We start from the raw sequence: 17,226 nt of genomic DNA, 5'->3' as shown, positions 1-17,226 counted from the left end.
AGGGGTGGTACGACCGTGGCACAGTGACACATTATGCTGTAATATGGGGGCACGTGGCAGATGCAGCGGATCGAGTCAGGCTGAATCGTTCGAATTCATAGGTCAGCAGTCTCTCGAGTCCGGACTCTTTATTCCGTTTTCATCCCTTTTTTTCATTCTTTTGTCTGATAAACCTGAATAATCTGCGATAATATTTATCTTGTGATATTTGTTCCGTCACGAGAGGTGCAAAATAGTAAAATAGTTGCATTTAACATCAAGGCTTCTGTTCACACATCTACTGTCTCAGATTGTGATGTAGAAGCGAGCAAATGTACAATAAAAACTGTGGCAAAATATATTAATATGTTAAAAAGTATTTTCATTATATGGAAATATTTTTTAATAAAACCACAATCGATAGAATGGACTAATCGAAAACTCTCTTTTCGGTAATTAGTAAACAATCATATATCCGGAAATAAATTATGCATAACCAAAAATAAAATAATCTTCGATCACGGCTACGACAAATTTAAATTAATAATATACAGAATAAATATGATATCTCCCGAAACAAAAAGTTAATTTTCGATATAAAATATTTTACAAGTCTATTGATTGCAAATGTTGTTTTATTAAAAAATGTTTCCCTATTAATATATAATTTGCAAGAATTTTTATTGTGATCTCTAGATTCTTTGGAGTAGAATCATTTTTTACGTTTCAAAATGCGAATAATCTTAACTCATGATATTAACATTAATTTTCTTGCTTAATACTGTTATAGAAACTTTCAGCTCTTGCAGGAGGAACGAATAGAAGGTAAGTAGGCACTGAATTTAGAGCGGAAGACCAAGGGGAACCGTCGCCTCTCGTTGCACAACGGTGCAGGCGTATAAGTTTACTCCGTGCAGCATTGGCCCCATTGTCAAAAACTGTGCCAACACGTCAAGGAAATCTGGCAGCGCTCCGTTTCTTACGTGGCATTGAGTGCTGTTTTGGGGTCAGGATCCGGAAAAGCATGCCGAGGACCCCCGAGATCTGTACGCTGCTACCTGAAGTACCGCTACAAATAGGTAAACATTCACAAATTCGATTGCGATCATCTCTGCGCGTGTAATGGCGCGTGCGTGTCTAATTTCGATACAATTTATCTTTCATGATGAGAGAATAAACTTAGGGAATTAGAGCGCGCTCGCAAATCTCGACTCGCGCATTTAATTTATTTCGAGCTTCGTTATTTTTCGCATAATCCCGCGGTCGATTTATATTTAATTTAATCAAATTTATTACATATATAATGTGGATAAGAGTTACACAAATGTTATATGGAAATGAGAATGTGAATATGCAAATAATAATGAGACGATTATTTTAATGGCTATCAGATAACTTACGTGAGAAATTTTATTCGATCAATTTTTGATTTTAATGATTAACTTGGCAGTTTAGATTTTACGTTGATAGTAATAACGGTGCTGTTTTTTTTTTTTTACTAGATATGTCTAATTTCTGACGATCTTATCGCTATCATTGATCTCTCGTAAATTTCTGTCGTAAACAACACATCCATCGTTATACCGTTTTGCGCGAGATATCATCAAGAGTTCGACTTCATCTATTTAAACATCAACGAAGGTAGTCGTGACGACGTGACGATAACTTTTCCGGACTGCATCGCAACAAGCGCACCGTAAATTTCCTTTCTCTCTCACGACATCGTCCTGAGATCCCGAGCGAAGACGAAGTGGAAGAATAATGGCGTCGTGTGCCACGCCACGCGTCCCTAAAAGCAAGGGATGCAGGGCGAGCGGGAGGTGCGCTCCCCCTTTTCCGCTTTTACCTCGGCATGCCTTGTTTTTTTGTCTTTCTGATGGAAAAAAAGCTCCTTTATAGAGGTAAAGCGCGCGTGCTCTACCGCGGAGGAAGAAAGGGATCCGAGACTGCCAACCACCCCGGGAGCCTTAGGTGGCTCCTGTCGGTTGACAATGCACCAATCCGTCGGTGTGTCCCAAGAAACGCGATACCGTTTACCCGACGAAACCCAAAATTACGTGAAATCCCGGGGTGCACGGCGCGTCCTCGCCGTATGTATTATACGGAGGGTGACTCACCTGGGGGTGGGCTGTGCGCCGATTTCAATGAACATATGTATGATCGCGCTACAACATGTAAAATTGTTGCTATCCTTATTCCGTTTAAAACGATTATCAAACAAGAATAAATTTCAGATAACGTTATCGATGTTGTGCAATAGAATAATGAAAGTTAGTAAGAAGTAATATAAGTATGTTAGTCGATTCTTCAGAATACGATTTTCGCGTAATGCTGTATATTTTTTCTATGTCCCTTAAATATTGTGCAACAGCCTACATATATTCTTTACCGTTTTACGGATGCTATTATCGACATATGTCGAAACGAGAAAATAATCAACTCTGTTCTAATAACGCAATAGATAAGCGAAAGTGCATACATGGAGATACAGGTACCACCTTTATCTCGCTTGAAAACATATACAAACTTCCAACTTCTTATCTCTCTTCCCGTCGATTAGAACAGGTATCTCCCAGTATTTTCTAACGGTTCAGGTATTTGAGGAAATGTCTCTCGGCCAGTGAAGCGCAGTTTAGACTCGAATTTAGCTGACCACACGGCGCCCAGGTTAGGTATAATATATTTCCAAAACTTTCCACATGGATCGGGAAAAAAGAAGAAAAAGGGATAGACAATAAGCTCTCCCGTGTGGCCAGTTCTCCTAGTCCTAATTATACAGCACACGCCAAATAAATGGGTCTTCAGTTCCCCGAACCGTTGGCTCTCAAGGCACGACTGCTCGATCCTCGCGGCGGCGTTCATCCGACTAAGCTACCATATGGCGAATCCTTTTGCCACTGCTTAAAATCGCTAGGCATCAAACCCGATGTACATCGAAAAATTTTTCGTCACGGACGGGCAGGTGCTTCCGACATCAGAAGCGGCGACCGTCCGAAAAAACAGTTCCTCTATTACGTATTTATGGTCTCAAGAAGGGAAAAAAAGGGTCATTTTTACGATAATTCATACATCTTAGAGGTCGCGTCACCAAAATATTACTGACCTAACGAATACCCCAATCAATGCATTCATTCGATAGATACTTGCTAATAACCGCGGTAAATATTCGTCGAGATACAGAGAGTGTTTGTCAAGATCAGTGCTAAACTTATACAATATTTTAATCAGGTCAAGTAGGTGAGTAAGATTCGGAGAAACTTATGACTGAAAATGCCTTATTAAAAAGTTCTATAAGAATTCAGGCTTTCATTCATCGAACTAATGATTATTGAGAAATCTTTTGAATGTTTTTGTACTATATTAAAAATTTAGAGTGACTCACACTCTGAAGAGTAAAAAATCTCACTCTTAAAGATTGGAAATTGAACAACGCTTTTTCAAAACTAGCTCAATTTTCTTGTAAAATAATTTGCTTGTAAAGCTTTAAATAATATTTATAAATTTTTAATAAAACATTATTGGTAATATAAATTTATGTGAAAATTATTTTCACATACTCAACCTCATTAATATATTGTATAAGTTTGGCACTAATCCTGTATAATACAGGGTGATCCAGAAGAATCCTGTGTCCTTGTAAAGACGTGTTGCTGACTGAATTCTAAAACTTCCTAACTGAATTCCGATTTTTCCTCTACGAAAATTTTATCCGACACTTACTTTTTAAGTTATTGAAAGATAAAGTTAGCGAATTCTGTACACGCCGTGTACAGAAGGTAAGCAGGGGCGGCACACTCAGCGTCTGACGCGAACGAGGGGCACTCGTTGCAATCAATTGTTTTAAGGACATATAGTTGTGACTGTACCACAGACTCTTGCATAACGCATAATGCATAAGGGAATCAATCAATCAAAATTCTTCTTTTCCATGGATTGAAAGGAAAGGAAAAATTCTGAGTTGATTCGCTTATGCACTATGCGTTATGCAAAGTCTGTGCTGCGGCCCTTAAGATATATCCACACAAACTTGCATAGCCACATAAACGTATGCATAAAGAAAATTATCTAATCACATTTTACGTACAACTTTATAAGAGAAATGCGATTGGATAATTTTCTTTATGCATACGTTTATGCGGCTATGCAAGTTGTGTGGATATACCCTTAGGGCCACCACACGCGAATAGAGAGCCTCACAAGGAGAGAATGATAAATTGCATCACGTGACCCGTCTCCTCTGATTGGACATAGGCATCAAAGCTCCATAGGCATAGAAGAAATTGGAGAAAACTGGTTATGTGACCCCCGTCCTGATTGGACACGAGCATTCACGTGATGCAATTTGCCACTCTCTTCCTGTGAGGCTCTCTACACACGAAATGACATAAGCTGCATAAGCATAGCATAAGACCGCTAGGCCAATGAACATCTTATGCAAATCAATATGAATCCGTCTTTTTGTCGGATGATCATTGCTCCATCGATCTTATGCTACTTATGTCATTTTGTGTACGGTGGCCTTTATTCTGATTCACATAATACACCCACATACACGAACGCGAATCAGAAGTACACTTTACACATGCATGAACTCTACATATATTAATAATAATCGATAATATCGATACAATGTGATCATCGCCGAGAAACTTCGTTCCAAACGAATCGAGTATTCACCTGCTTTTCTATTTCTACGTCTGCGTGTGCGTTATTTATCAGTTCATCTTATCTCGCTAATGCCCAGTTAAATTCACTTTCCCGAGTGACAGGTGCTACGAGATAATTAGTAGCCCTTCGAGATCTATCGAAGTAACGTGGAACACTAAATAAATTCGTTCGTAAATGGCTGGATCACATAAAACGATCGAGTCGAATATATCTCGAAGATTTTTCTAAAGAGAATTAATAATATGCGAAATAAATGCTTCTCTGGAAGACGCATTAATATCTCGATTGTTGTAACTGCTTGCACTGTCGACGTGTTTTTCTTTGAACACGAATATCGATACACAAACAATAACACATACTTGATATATCAATAATTCACGTAGTTTTGCACACGTGAAAGTTTCGACAAAAGCGTTATCACTTAAATGTCAACTACAATGCCAAGATTACAATAAACATGAACGTTGTATTTCTACGTCGAAGTAGAAATATACATATTCAATCCATTTACATATACCTGTCACATGCTTTTCTAAATTGATCTTGACAAGAAAATTAATACGACGAAGCATAAAAAGTGACTATAGTTACAAGGTACGGGTTTCTGATATACACCTTGCATATTACCTCGCTATACACACGTCGTGTTTCCATATGCTCTTTCGCTTCATAAATTTTCCATCGTAGCAAGTCTATAATTTTAATGGGTAGCAGCGATCATTTCGGACTGGCCGTCTTCAAGTCCATCGATCGAGTACTTTTGTATTCGTATAGAAAGATCATCGCGATTCTAGCATACTCATAACAGCAATCTAAGTTATCCAAAAACAGCCTAACCATTAACTGCGAGTTAGCTAAGCGTGTCACGTAACCGCGAAAAATGATAGCGGCTGTCATACCGTTAGACATAAAAGTAAGCCCTGCCGTCGTAAAGAGAAGGATTCGAACGCGAAACGATCCAAGGGTTCGGCGCTTAGGTGACATCGGCGGGCTAAGGATCACCGAGCCCCTTAGAACTCACCTCCGTAAGAGCAACCCCTACGCGATGCAACGTTAAGCGTATTGAAGCTGCTTTAAGGAGCGCTTCTCTCTCAAAAGAGTGCCGATGATGTGCAATGAAAACGGAGCGCTTCCACCAGGTTCACCGAGTTCATCGAGGATTTTCGTGAAAGAGACATTTATTTCAGTGTTCAGTTTTCGCGCAAAAATAGTAAAAAAAAATGTACCATAGAATCATAACTGCTCTCTTGATTGCAAATATTTCTCTTAGCTATCGAAAATAGTGAAAAAAATATCATTTTTTTGACTCATCACATTTTCATTTGCATCGTTTGATCTTGATCTTTTGTCTTTATCTTTATCTTTACATCGTTCTTAATCCATTTTTAGCGCATACCTGTTATCACGAACATTAAACGGATTCCGGACTAGCAGGGGACTAGTAAAAGGATATTATTAGAGGGATCCGGTCAAAAGGAATGCAAAGGAATAAGAAAGGAGGCGGAAGGAGAAGAAAAGGCGCTACGCCAATAGCATATTCTGGAAGAAACCGTGGCCGAGCCTCTGAAATATGCATCGACTTACAGCTGGAGAGGTATTCCGAAGTACCAACCCTCTTCCGAGAATATACGAGCGCGCGATCAGAGCTTCACATTTCCTGATTTGGGAGTGAATTTAACTCTGGCCTGATATCGCCTGCACTTCGATCGGAGAGAAAGAGAGAGAGAAAGAGGAGGCGGAGAGGAGAAAACGTATACGTTCACGTACATATACGTCGTCACAAAGGCTCGTGTGTGTCCGAAAGAAGATGCAAATAAAAGATTGAGAGCGACAAAGTCTTTTCGTACGTGTTCATATTTTAGTAATACAAGTGTAACAAAGGATATATCGGAACATTGGATTATACGGGTATATTACACACATACGATTCTTAATTAATCCCAACAGAGAGCAATTAAGTACAGTTTTCATGAGACGTATAATTAAGACAGTGAAGTAAAATACTGTCAAACTCGAGCCTGAAACTGATGCTTAGATGATGGTAGAGAGATTAATTAGAGGGATACCGCTTATTTTCAATTTATCAATTACTTAAGAACTATCAACGATAAGATAGTTAATTTCATCGAAGATAAGTTGACTGGCGATTAACCCGACAATCTGGATATTCCGAAGACGTGCGCATCTGATCCTAACGTGTATTGCCATCCTTTTGATGAGAATCTTCATCATAGAACGTTAGACCGCTTTTTCGTAATCTATTCTGGATCATGAAGGGTGATTCGGACTTGTACGGACGAACGAGCAGACGGATGGACGGACGGACGGACGGAAGCAACGAACGAGCGAACGAACGAATGAGCGAGCGGACGGGGTAGAGAGTTGCTATAGAAACACTAATTCCGTCTCTGTCGCACCCGCGCCTTGCCGCGGCGAGCCTTGCGACCGGGGAAAGAAAAAATAGCGAGGGTGAAAAACCTGGGGGTGACTCAAATAAAAAAACGGATCAATATTAACTCTTTTTTCAGGGGCGGATGGGCCACCGGGTGGGGACGCTTCGGCAACCGCGCCGTACCTCCTTCTCCCCGCTGCCCATCGTGCTTGCTTCACCCGATATCCCTGTATCTCCCTTGCTCTCTCATCCTCTCTTTCACTCCTACCTTTCGTCCACTTCCATTTTTTCACCCTTCACGAATCCATCTCTTCTTCTTCTTCTTCTCTCTCTCTCTCTCTCTCTCTCCCTTCCTCTTAAATTCCAACCCTTAAATTCTATCCCGTTCGATTTTCTCGAGCGAGTGAACCACCAATGCTTGAGATAGTACGCGAAATTATCTCAATGATGATTTGAAAGCGAGATTCAAACGCAGAGTTGCTAGATGTTTTAAATGCGTCGCACCTGTTACTCGCGAAAAATCGAGGGATGGCCTTCAAAGCACACGCGATGGTACGATGCATTGACCTGGTTACTTAAACGAGGGTTCGAATTATTCTGAGTAAATGCCTGTCAAAGCGATGCTCGTCGGTACCTACCAAAACAGCTCGAGATAAAATTAATAAAAAGGTATGCATAAAATTAAATAATTTAATCGATATTTGAAATTTGCGCAAGGTATGACGAAAATATACTTCCTCACATCAAAAGTAACACAATTTAAAAAATTAAGTTTCCTAGAATAGAGGAAGAATTTATTTTTCAACTTGACAAAAAGTTTTAATTATGATTAATCAAATTTATCAAATTAATCAAAATTATAATTAATAAAATAATAGACAAAAACAACATATAATATTCTTAATATGATCACAAATGTCATTTTTGTCACTTTCATTTTCCACAATTTAAAAAAAAATCATCTTTCTTGAGTTATGACGTTTTGGCAATTTTTTATGAAATTAAGTTAATTCACTTTTGATGATTGATAGAGTCATGTTTACCCAACTCATTCATAATTATAATAACTTGAAAATCATGTTTTTTAAGTTGTGTCACTTTGAAAAATATAAGGGATATTTTTATTTAAAGGAAAGATTGAATTGAGTCTCCTAACGGTATATTATTCAGTTTACTAGTTCATCTACTATACACATTTTCTTTTTACTGTCATACGGTTTTCGAGCGATGAAAAATCGTGATATAATATAGTAGATTCCAAAATATTCGATAAAGATCGACGTACTGGCAGATATCCGCTGGTTGAACAACGCACGTGCGGGGTCTCTTAGTAATCTCACGTCGATCAACACGCTCTTCTCTCTCTCTCTCTCTCTCTCTCTCTCTCTCTCTCTCTCTCTCGCTCGCTCGCTCTCTATTCTTGTATAAAAATGATAAAAGTGCTTTCAAATATAAGTAAAGGTACATTCTTATAAATATATATATATTATATATATATAGAAATTATTATTTCTTCCTTTTTTCAGAGACCTATATATATATCTATCGCTTCTAATTATTTTACTTATTAATTTTTAGCAATAAACGTTTTAATTTTATTTATGTTTATTAATGTACAAGTTTATTATGTGATAATTTGAATCCACAAGTATTATATATTTGCACGTATTTATTTATACATATTTGCACATATTTTAATATTTTGCACAGTGCTGCGGCCGCAAAAATGTGGGATCTTACGACGATAAAACAGAGGTCTTGTGCGATCGTGGCCGAGTTTCTCGAAATCATCAAGTGCGTCCTTGACTTTCGGCATCCCCTTTACAACCCTTCTTTGCATTCATGGTCTCGAAAGTCTACCTTTTTACCCTCGTTTGCTGATATGACCGGAGGAACTCCAAATAAACAGGAATTTCCATGGTTACGCGCAATTACCGGGGTTGACCAACGACTAACTATCCGCCTTTGAGTTTCCACCTTGAGGACTGACGCGACATGAGCAAATCGGTCAGGGGTTTCGAAATTGAACACGGGGTGTAGGGCTCGTCGAAAAAAAAAAAAGGAAAATAAGTAAAAGACGAACGACGACACGAACCAATATGCAGTAAATTCGCAGAATCGCTAGTGGCCTGGGTTTTGATCTATTTCCTTACCGCTCACCAGAACCGTCCCTTTTATAGATCATATTTATGGGAATGCCATGGCGGTCTTTCCCCGATAACATCGTCATACAAGAATGACATATGAATTTTACTTCTTTTCTACACTTTCGGAAAGATTTTCGCGAAAAGATAAATGTATAAATATAACTAGTAAAAAAAAACACCGAATTTGAATCATTTTATTTTCATTTTTTTACTTCCGTTTTGATCACGATATTTAATATACTGTTTAATACTATCGTGAATAGATTATAAATGTAAATAAATTTTTGATGTAAATCGAATTTACATTAGCGTATCTATTCTTGTTAGACACGTTTTTCTCGAATCGACGCATAATACTCATTGATAGTACTAACTTTTTTTGTGCCGCGAACAATAGCGTTCCAACTCATACTGAAAGAGTACTTCTGAATTGCTCACACACCAAACATACATATATGTACAGCCGTCGAGTGTTGGGTAGGAAAAAATCAATGATATCGATTATATTGGAAAGCATGGACTTATTCAAGTTCAAGGTCGGCATTCGTCCTGAAATTGGTGACAAAGAAACATGCATAGTATATGGTAGTACTCTTTAAATTCGTTCATATAATTAACGATTTGTTCACATTTTTGGAATAAACTGAATAACAAATTATCTTGATTGCGATTTTTTTCTTAGTATATTTATAATTAATCTTTTTATTTTCTCCTCTCGCGTATCTACTCTTTAAATCTGAATCAGTAAATAAATCATTGAATCGAGTAATCAATGGTATATTTGACATTGGGAATCAGTGGCACACCTAATCTGCAAGTATAATCAATGAAATTCAACTGAAAAAGAAAGGAAGTTTGAGCATTATATGATTAAAATATCGATATTTGCATGTTAGTTTCAATCTTCCAATACCATATACATTGAATTCACACACTAAAACAAGGTTAGTTAGATCAAATAATATAAAGATTAGCTAGATTAGAAATTCTATCACGTTTCATTCATTGGTTACTAGTGGCGTACTTAGGGTAGGTTCAGACTTGGTAGTCAGAACCCTGCCAATCAGAACTCGCGCTAGTTTTGGCTTTCTGTACTACTTACTAACAGCGCAAATTTTGATTGGCTGCTGCTTTTCTACTTTCTGCTTTTCTGTCAAAGTCTGAATCTACGCTTAAGACTGATGTCAGTGATTGTCCATTGGGTGCATCCAGAACGACAACCGTTCACTGAGCGCTCAGTGAGCTCTTTCATTTGATTGGCTATATTTTAGGATCTAATGGAATATGCCAATCAGATGAAAGAGCTCACTAAGCGCTCAATAAGCGCTTTCTCAACCCATTGAATCAGATTTAGAGAGTACATTTCCAACAAATTTTATAAAAATTGGTCTTTCCCAAAATTTCACATACAGATTTCCAAAATTTATCTCTATACTCGTAGATAATTTTGACAAAGTTAAAAGTCTTATTAAAGTAATTCCTCAAGAATTTCTATCTCGCGTGAGGCCATCCTTTTTCCTCATTCAAGACTTCCTTGTTATTCATGATCGTATATACGTCCGATGTCTTGTCTTTTTTCAGTCAACTTCCAGCGCGCGCATTCACAATAGAAGATACAGCGGATGCTTTATCGTTCATGGTACCGACTGATTTGCATAATAGTGGCTGGTATACGCAAGGAATCGTGTGAGTCGCATACTCGCGGATTCCCGTGGCCATGAAGATTTATGCGATGCCTGGTCGCGAACGAATCACGCGTCGCGAACGAAGCTCGTGCATATGTCACATAACACGACTCTCGACATAAGAGGACAAATGAAGATATGATGGAATATAAAAAAAGGTAAAGCTAATTAAAATAAATGCCAAATTACTGGCTAAAAAGGAAATACAATGGTCCATCTCTAGCAACGATGAAATTAACGTTTCACAAAATGATTAAAGCAAATATGAACAAATATCTAAGCATTGTTTTATTAAGGTTTAACGTGCATATTTATTCTTACACCCCCCCCCCTTCCGAAAGAAAAGAATCTAAAAAAGCTCGATACAGATTTAAAAATAATTTTATTGGAATATTAAAATAATCATATAGACAGTATTAAATACTTTTTAAGACTATAATGTAAAAATCAATAACACAAAAATCGAAAATAAAGGTCCATAAACTTTCAGCTGGATTTTTAGTGCTTAAATAATTCCGTATGAATTTATATACTACATATTCAATAATCATATAAAATACTCAAACTCATTGCTAGAATGTGAAAACTTAATTTTTGCAGCATTGCTCATCAGGCTTAAGCATCCTTATATATACATCATTATTTTGATGATTATTTTCATTAATCCAACAAAGTTACTTTCAAATTTCTATTTAGCTAAAATTTATATATTTCAATGAAACCTTATTTTAAAAGTTCCAAAGTACAGTGCTTTGTATATTTAAATATTACCGTATTTAATTATATGACTCGATCAAAAGCTAGGGTAAGTCGCTCACGTGCTCAAGCATTCAGAATCTAATTAATCTCGAAGAGAATTCGTGGAAGGAATTGATCGTTATTCCGGCATAATTAATGGTATGCAAACGATATAAACGAATTAGGGGAATGGTTTATTCGCGCGAACAGCAGTGCGAGGAGATGAAGACCAATTTCGTCGCCGCGCTTTGTACTCAATAATTTTTAGATTAATTCATTGAGCGCGTTTGAGTTAACAAAACGGCTAGTTTGCTCGCCGAGCAAATAAACATGATTAGTTATTACTTACAGATGCTAGCATAGTTACTAGCGGTTTTGTGTCCGCCTTGAACGCGTCCATGAACTGTGAGTGCAAATCTCGTCTAGGAGCTCTCTTTTAAAATTATGATAAATCGATTGTAATTCGTTAACGTTTGTCAAAATTATTGTGCCCCACTTCGAGAAATCAATTCAGGAATTTATTAATAGAATAAAATCAATATAGAAAAGATATCTCAGCTCAAAGTTTAAATCAATGTCGTTTTACGTTTTTCGCCGACTTCAATTCGCTCCGTCGCGATGACCTCATTGTCGCGAGAAGAAGAGAAAACGGCGAAGCTGAAAAAAAATGCAAGAAAAAGCATGGGTGGCAACATGTCTCGCGGCTGTAATTGCTACTGCCGAATTAAACAGGAAACGAACAGGGGTGAGGACAAAGGGGGATGAAAGATGCGAGAAGGAAGAGAACGGGCAAGAAGAGGAAACCGGTCGAGACCGTCCTGCGCGAATCAGACCCTTCTGGATTTCCTTTCCTTCCCCCTTGCAACTCCTAACGACAAGGAAGGGTGGTTGTAGTCGTCGCACCGCGTGCCGGCTAACTCGGCATATCATTACCTCCTCACCCTCACCCCCCGTCTCCGGTCCACCCACCGTCCTCCGTGCCACTCACCGCGTTCTCTCACCCCCGCTGCCCGTCTCGTCCTCCTCTTCCTCTCGTCCCGGTCTCTTCACCCTTCCATCTTCTCCGGTAGCAACCTTCCGCGCTTCGATTCGCGCGGGACAGCAACCCCTCCGTCACCTCGTCATCCCCCGCCGCGCCGTCTCGCGGTGGAGGCAATATGGCCGCCTTTGCACGCTGGATATATTACGGCCACGTTGCTTAATTACGCAAGATACTTTTCTTCTCGAGGGGAAGAGAGGGCTCTCCTTCCTGTACCGAAGGCGTACTTTTTCGTTGGAAGTGGAAAGAGGGTAGCGAGGTCAAAAGGGTATTTTCTTCCCCTCGCATGTTCTTCATTTCTAGCTCTTTTCCCTCTTTTGCGCTCCCTACAGCGAACAAAGTAAGACGCGACTATCACGGAGATGCGATAAAAGATCGAAATCTGATCGAAAAGGCAAAGATGGAAACGAAATAACGCTGTAATACATAATCTGTTTTTACCTAGGAATAATCTTACTTATATTAATTCACAAATAAGTGCAGCAACGATCATTATTGACCTGCACCTATTTGATGATGACAAAAGTAATAATGATAACATTAACATTGTTAAATATTGATACGTTAATAATTATTAGATACAACATTTTTTTACCATAAGTAATAATACATCCTGGCGACAAGAGGAGGGCGCGTTAAAAAAAGATCACGGTTCGATATCCTACTTTTGTCGACGACGTTATTTTTTGTTCGTACGTCACAGTTAGCGCGATTAATCAACCCTTTAATCACTATGTCTCGTATACCGTAACCTGGTACCATTCTGGGCCTCACTTCCCCCCATACAATACACGCACATGTATCAACCATCTCGCGGGGTGCATATACGACCCCCGCGAATTGCCGACGCCATGCATACGATCTCGCATTAATCAACCGCCCACCGAAAAAAAAAAGAGAAAGAGATCCATAACCCATTAACTATTTAGATCACCCTGTGGTACCCCGTCACCCGAATTTGCGCACACCCGTCGAGCTCGTAAAAAGGGAAAGACCATTGCTGAAAAAAAGAATTAAAAATTAATATTGCAATTTTTTTCCCTGCACCGACAGTGTCTCCCGTGTTCTCTCACGAGCAGGAAAGATACGACGACAAGAGGAAGCAAACCGAGGAGAAGGAGAGAAGTGGGCGAGTGGATATACACGAGGAAACGCTCAGGGAGTAGCAACGTAAAGCGTTAAAAATAATGCGCGCGTAAAAAGACTACGTCCGCTTTTGGGCTGGAAAAGGGTGCGCGAGTAACGCCAACGAGGAAGTTCACGGTTTAAGTAAGGGAGCATAAATAATAGAGAGAAAAGGAGAAAGTAAGCGAGAAAGATAAACCGAAGATACACGGTTATCTAAGGAACGATGTAAGGTAGAGCGAGGTCAAACGAGAGACCATTAACAGGCCCTGCGGAAGGTACAGGAAGGTATCCGGGAACGAAAGGCGCGTCGCATAATTTTGTATTCCGTAAGGCGCTCTTTCGTCGGCCTGATTCGTTCTACTGTAGATTCTTGACCGCCTCTCTCACACCCATATTTACAGTTGCGCGTACGTTTCTGCTGAAAAATTTAGCTAAAATCAGTCTTGAAATATTAATGCAATATTGAAAACGTGTTTTGAGAATCAATTTCATATCTGTTACGCTATAATATTTGTAATTTAATGAAAATTCGAAGTTTAGTTGTAACAATAGGACTCCAATTTTCATTCTCGCTTCAAGCTATTGCTTTAATATTCATGGCTGTAAACGTACCGTCAAGCAAGTAAATAAAATCTATAGAATTTCGAGGGATTTGTAGTAATTCGAATATCACAAACTAGAATTCGGAATGAATTAGTGGGGCACAGCCACATGCGAGCTATGTTGAAACAAAATATTAATATGATTAATATGTGAGAGTTTTCGTCTCTCTTCTGAAGATCGAAAAACCTGTCAATTGTGCGAACAGTCGATCTTTTTCTCGATATAAGCATATGCACGTTTATATAGCTAAAATATCAATTCTTTTGATCGAAAAGTAATGAGATAGAGAAATCAACAGTTGGATTTAGAAAATAGTTATATTAGCTAGATCTTTCTTTTCTATATAATACTTCTAAAATGTAGCATTGATATTTTTGATTCTGTTAAAAATAAATAAATTGCAAATTTATATACTATCTTTGTAGCTTTTGGGGATCGTTTGAAAACGTGGGTCGTCGAACTCTTTCCTAAAGTAGAGGCCGAAGTACAAGGAGCGACACACGAGGCGAAAGGATTTATCCCTGCCATCCACGGACCCATGGATCTATGCCACGGAGGGGTTGAAAAAAAATGGGTTGGGTGACGGTGGGTGAGTCACTACTATCGGTTGGGGTGATAGTGCCTGGGGTGGGTGCAGACTTTTTATCTACAGGGATTTGCAGAGCAAGAGTCTAGGTTCGGTTGCACTCGCGTGTCTAACCCTAACAATACGAAGATCGACTCACAAAAGAGAGAGAGAGAGAGAGAGAGAGAGAGAGAACAACGGAAATTATTCATGATATGCGAACAACTTTTATGCGCGTACATATGCGAGATCGATTCGATGAATAAAGAAGGGTCAATCACAAGATTTACTACGAAAATAACTATGCACCTATGTACCTCGTGCCTACAATATCCCAAGTATGAGGTCAATTGAACGAGACATTCCTCAGTTGCTCAGTTCTTACAGTAATTTATTTCATTTTAATTTTGACGCCATTCAACAGAATCAAGACACGAGGCGATCGCCATTGTTCCACGATCCGCGTCGTTGAGGCATTAAGGACAAATGATATAAGTGATATAATTGATATGGATAAAGTAGATATGACGAGAAATAGAGAGCTTATTGCCTTTTTCCGTGAAAATGTGCCAATGTTTGCATAAGTTACATACGAATACGTCGCAGCTGATTTTATTATACGAGCGCGATCGATATTAAGGTGGGTTTAAAGTAAGGAAAAAAATTATCTCGCCGGAAATGGTGGCCGTTAAAGAAGCTTTTCGTGGAAATTATCAAAATGAGAATTCCGCCGGTAATCAAAGGGGTCAGGAATAAAGAGGATTAGAAAAATAGCCTCGGTAAGACCTAGCCGCAACTGCGCAGTTTACTCAGCAGCCACCGACGCTATTCTTATTCGCGAGGCGACGCGGCGGGCGGCTCTTCCTCGTTAGACCAATTGCTAGAAGGAATAAAAGTTTGGATGATTCGTCGGCGCGATGCCGTTTAACATTTCGTAATCAGAGCACACGTCGTCAGTCGAGGGAAAGGCAAGGTCGAAAAAAGTACCCTGCGTACTCCTTTTTTTTTCGAGACACTCCGTTCTCATAAAGAAAAAAAAAAATATTAAAAAGAATAAAAAATGCACCCCTCTCCCTCCCCCCCAACGATATTTTTCATTTGCCACCCTACGTCCCGATCCAGGGCCGCTAAGTCGGCGGTAAAACCCCGCGCGTCTCGCGAAGTAATTTCGCTTAAAAACGTAATTAGTGTGCGTCGAGATGGGGTTGAGAGAAAAAAATCGTTAGGGGTGGCCGAGTTTTTTTTCATGGTCCGGGACGCGGACCAGGGTGGCGGTGCGTTGTACGAGGGTGCCCTACGGTATGGAGCAGGATTGCCTGCTCGCTTGGGGTTCCACCCTTAGCCCCTCGCTTCACTTTACTAGCGTGCATCTCTCTTCTCTCTCTCTCTCTCTCTCTCTCCCTCTCTCTCTTTCTTTCTCTTTCCCTCTCTTTTTCTCTTTCTGTCCTGATCAAATCTTCGGGGTGAACTTCTCGAGTGGAGTGTGGCCTCACAGAGTAACTAGGCCGTGGGCCGTATCGAGCTGCCTCTGCCTTGCCGTAAGAAAGTTGAAAGGATAAAGGATAAGAGGGCGAAAGAGACGACCGAGCTGGAGCATCGGTGGTTTAAAAGGCTTAGGACGATTGCACGGAATGCAAGAGATCCGGGTTCGATCCTCGGCCGGGGTAATATTTTTCGCGATAAAATTATTTACAGATTTTAATATTAATCAGCATTATCAAGATCGTTCTAAGATGTTTATAAGCATCGAGCTGTTAAATTGCTAGTCAATTTAACTTGTGATATTACTGCAAAAGTTCAGCAGAGTTTGCGTTTCAAGACCGAAAAATCATTTCAGCGCGCAGTTTAAAAGACTGCACATCTACGTAGTATATAAATTCACATAGAATTATACAAGGAAACTTAAAACCCAGCTAGACTATTAAAAGGCATTCATCTCCTATTGATTAGTTAATAAAAACGTGAATGGACTATTTCCAATACAAATACACAATATGTTTTTTTACCGTATATATCGTTAAACGTTATAAAACGATCAAGAACGCAGTTGTGTGTCAAAATACTTACATTCAGTTACATTAATAATATCACGCGAGCGTAAAATCTTTTTGCAGTTACGAGAACCTCGAGGCTACGATCATGATTATCACACACACAATAGTATCACAATAAAATAATATTACAGAAAATATACATGAATTCGTGAGTGGGCGTGACCCTTTGACATCATTTTTACGACGCCCCAAGTGTTACGCGGTCGTGCAATTCCCGTGACATCCTCT

This window comes from Trachymyrmex cornetzi, unplaced genomic scaffold (assembly GCF_001594075.2).
Source record: "Trachymyrmex cornetzi isolate Tcor2-1 unplaced genomic scaffold, Tcor1.1 scaffold16, whole genome shotgun sequence".
Classification (NCBI taxonomy): Eukaryota; Metazoa; Arthropoda; class Insecta; order Hymenoptera; family Formicidae; genus Trachymyrmex; species Trachymyrmex cornetzi.
This window is presented reverse-complemented; position numbering follows the sequence as displayed.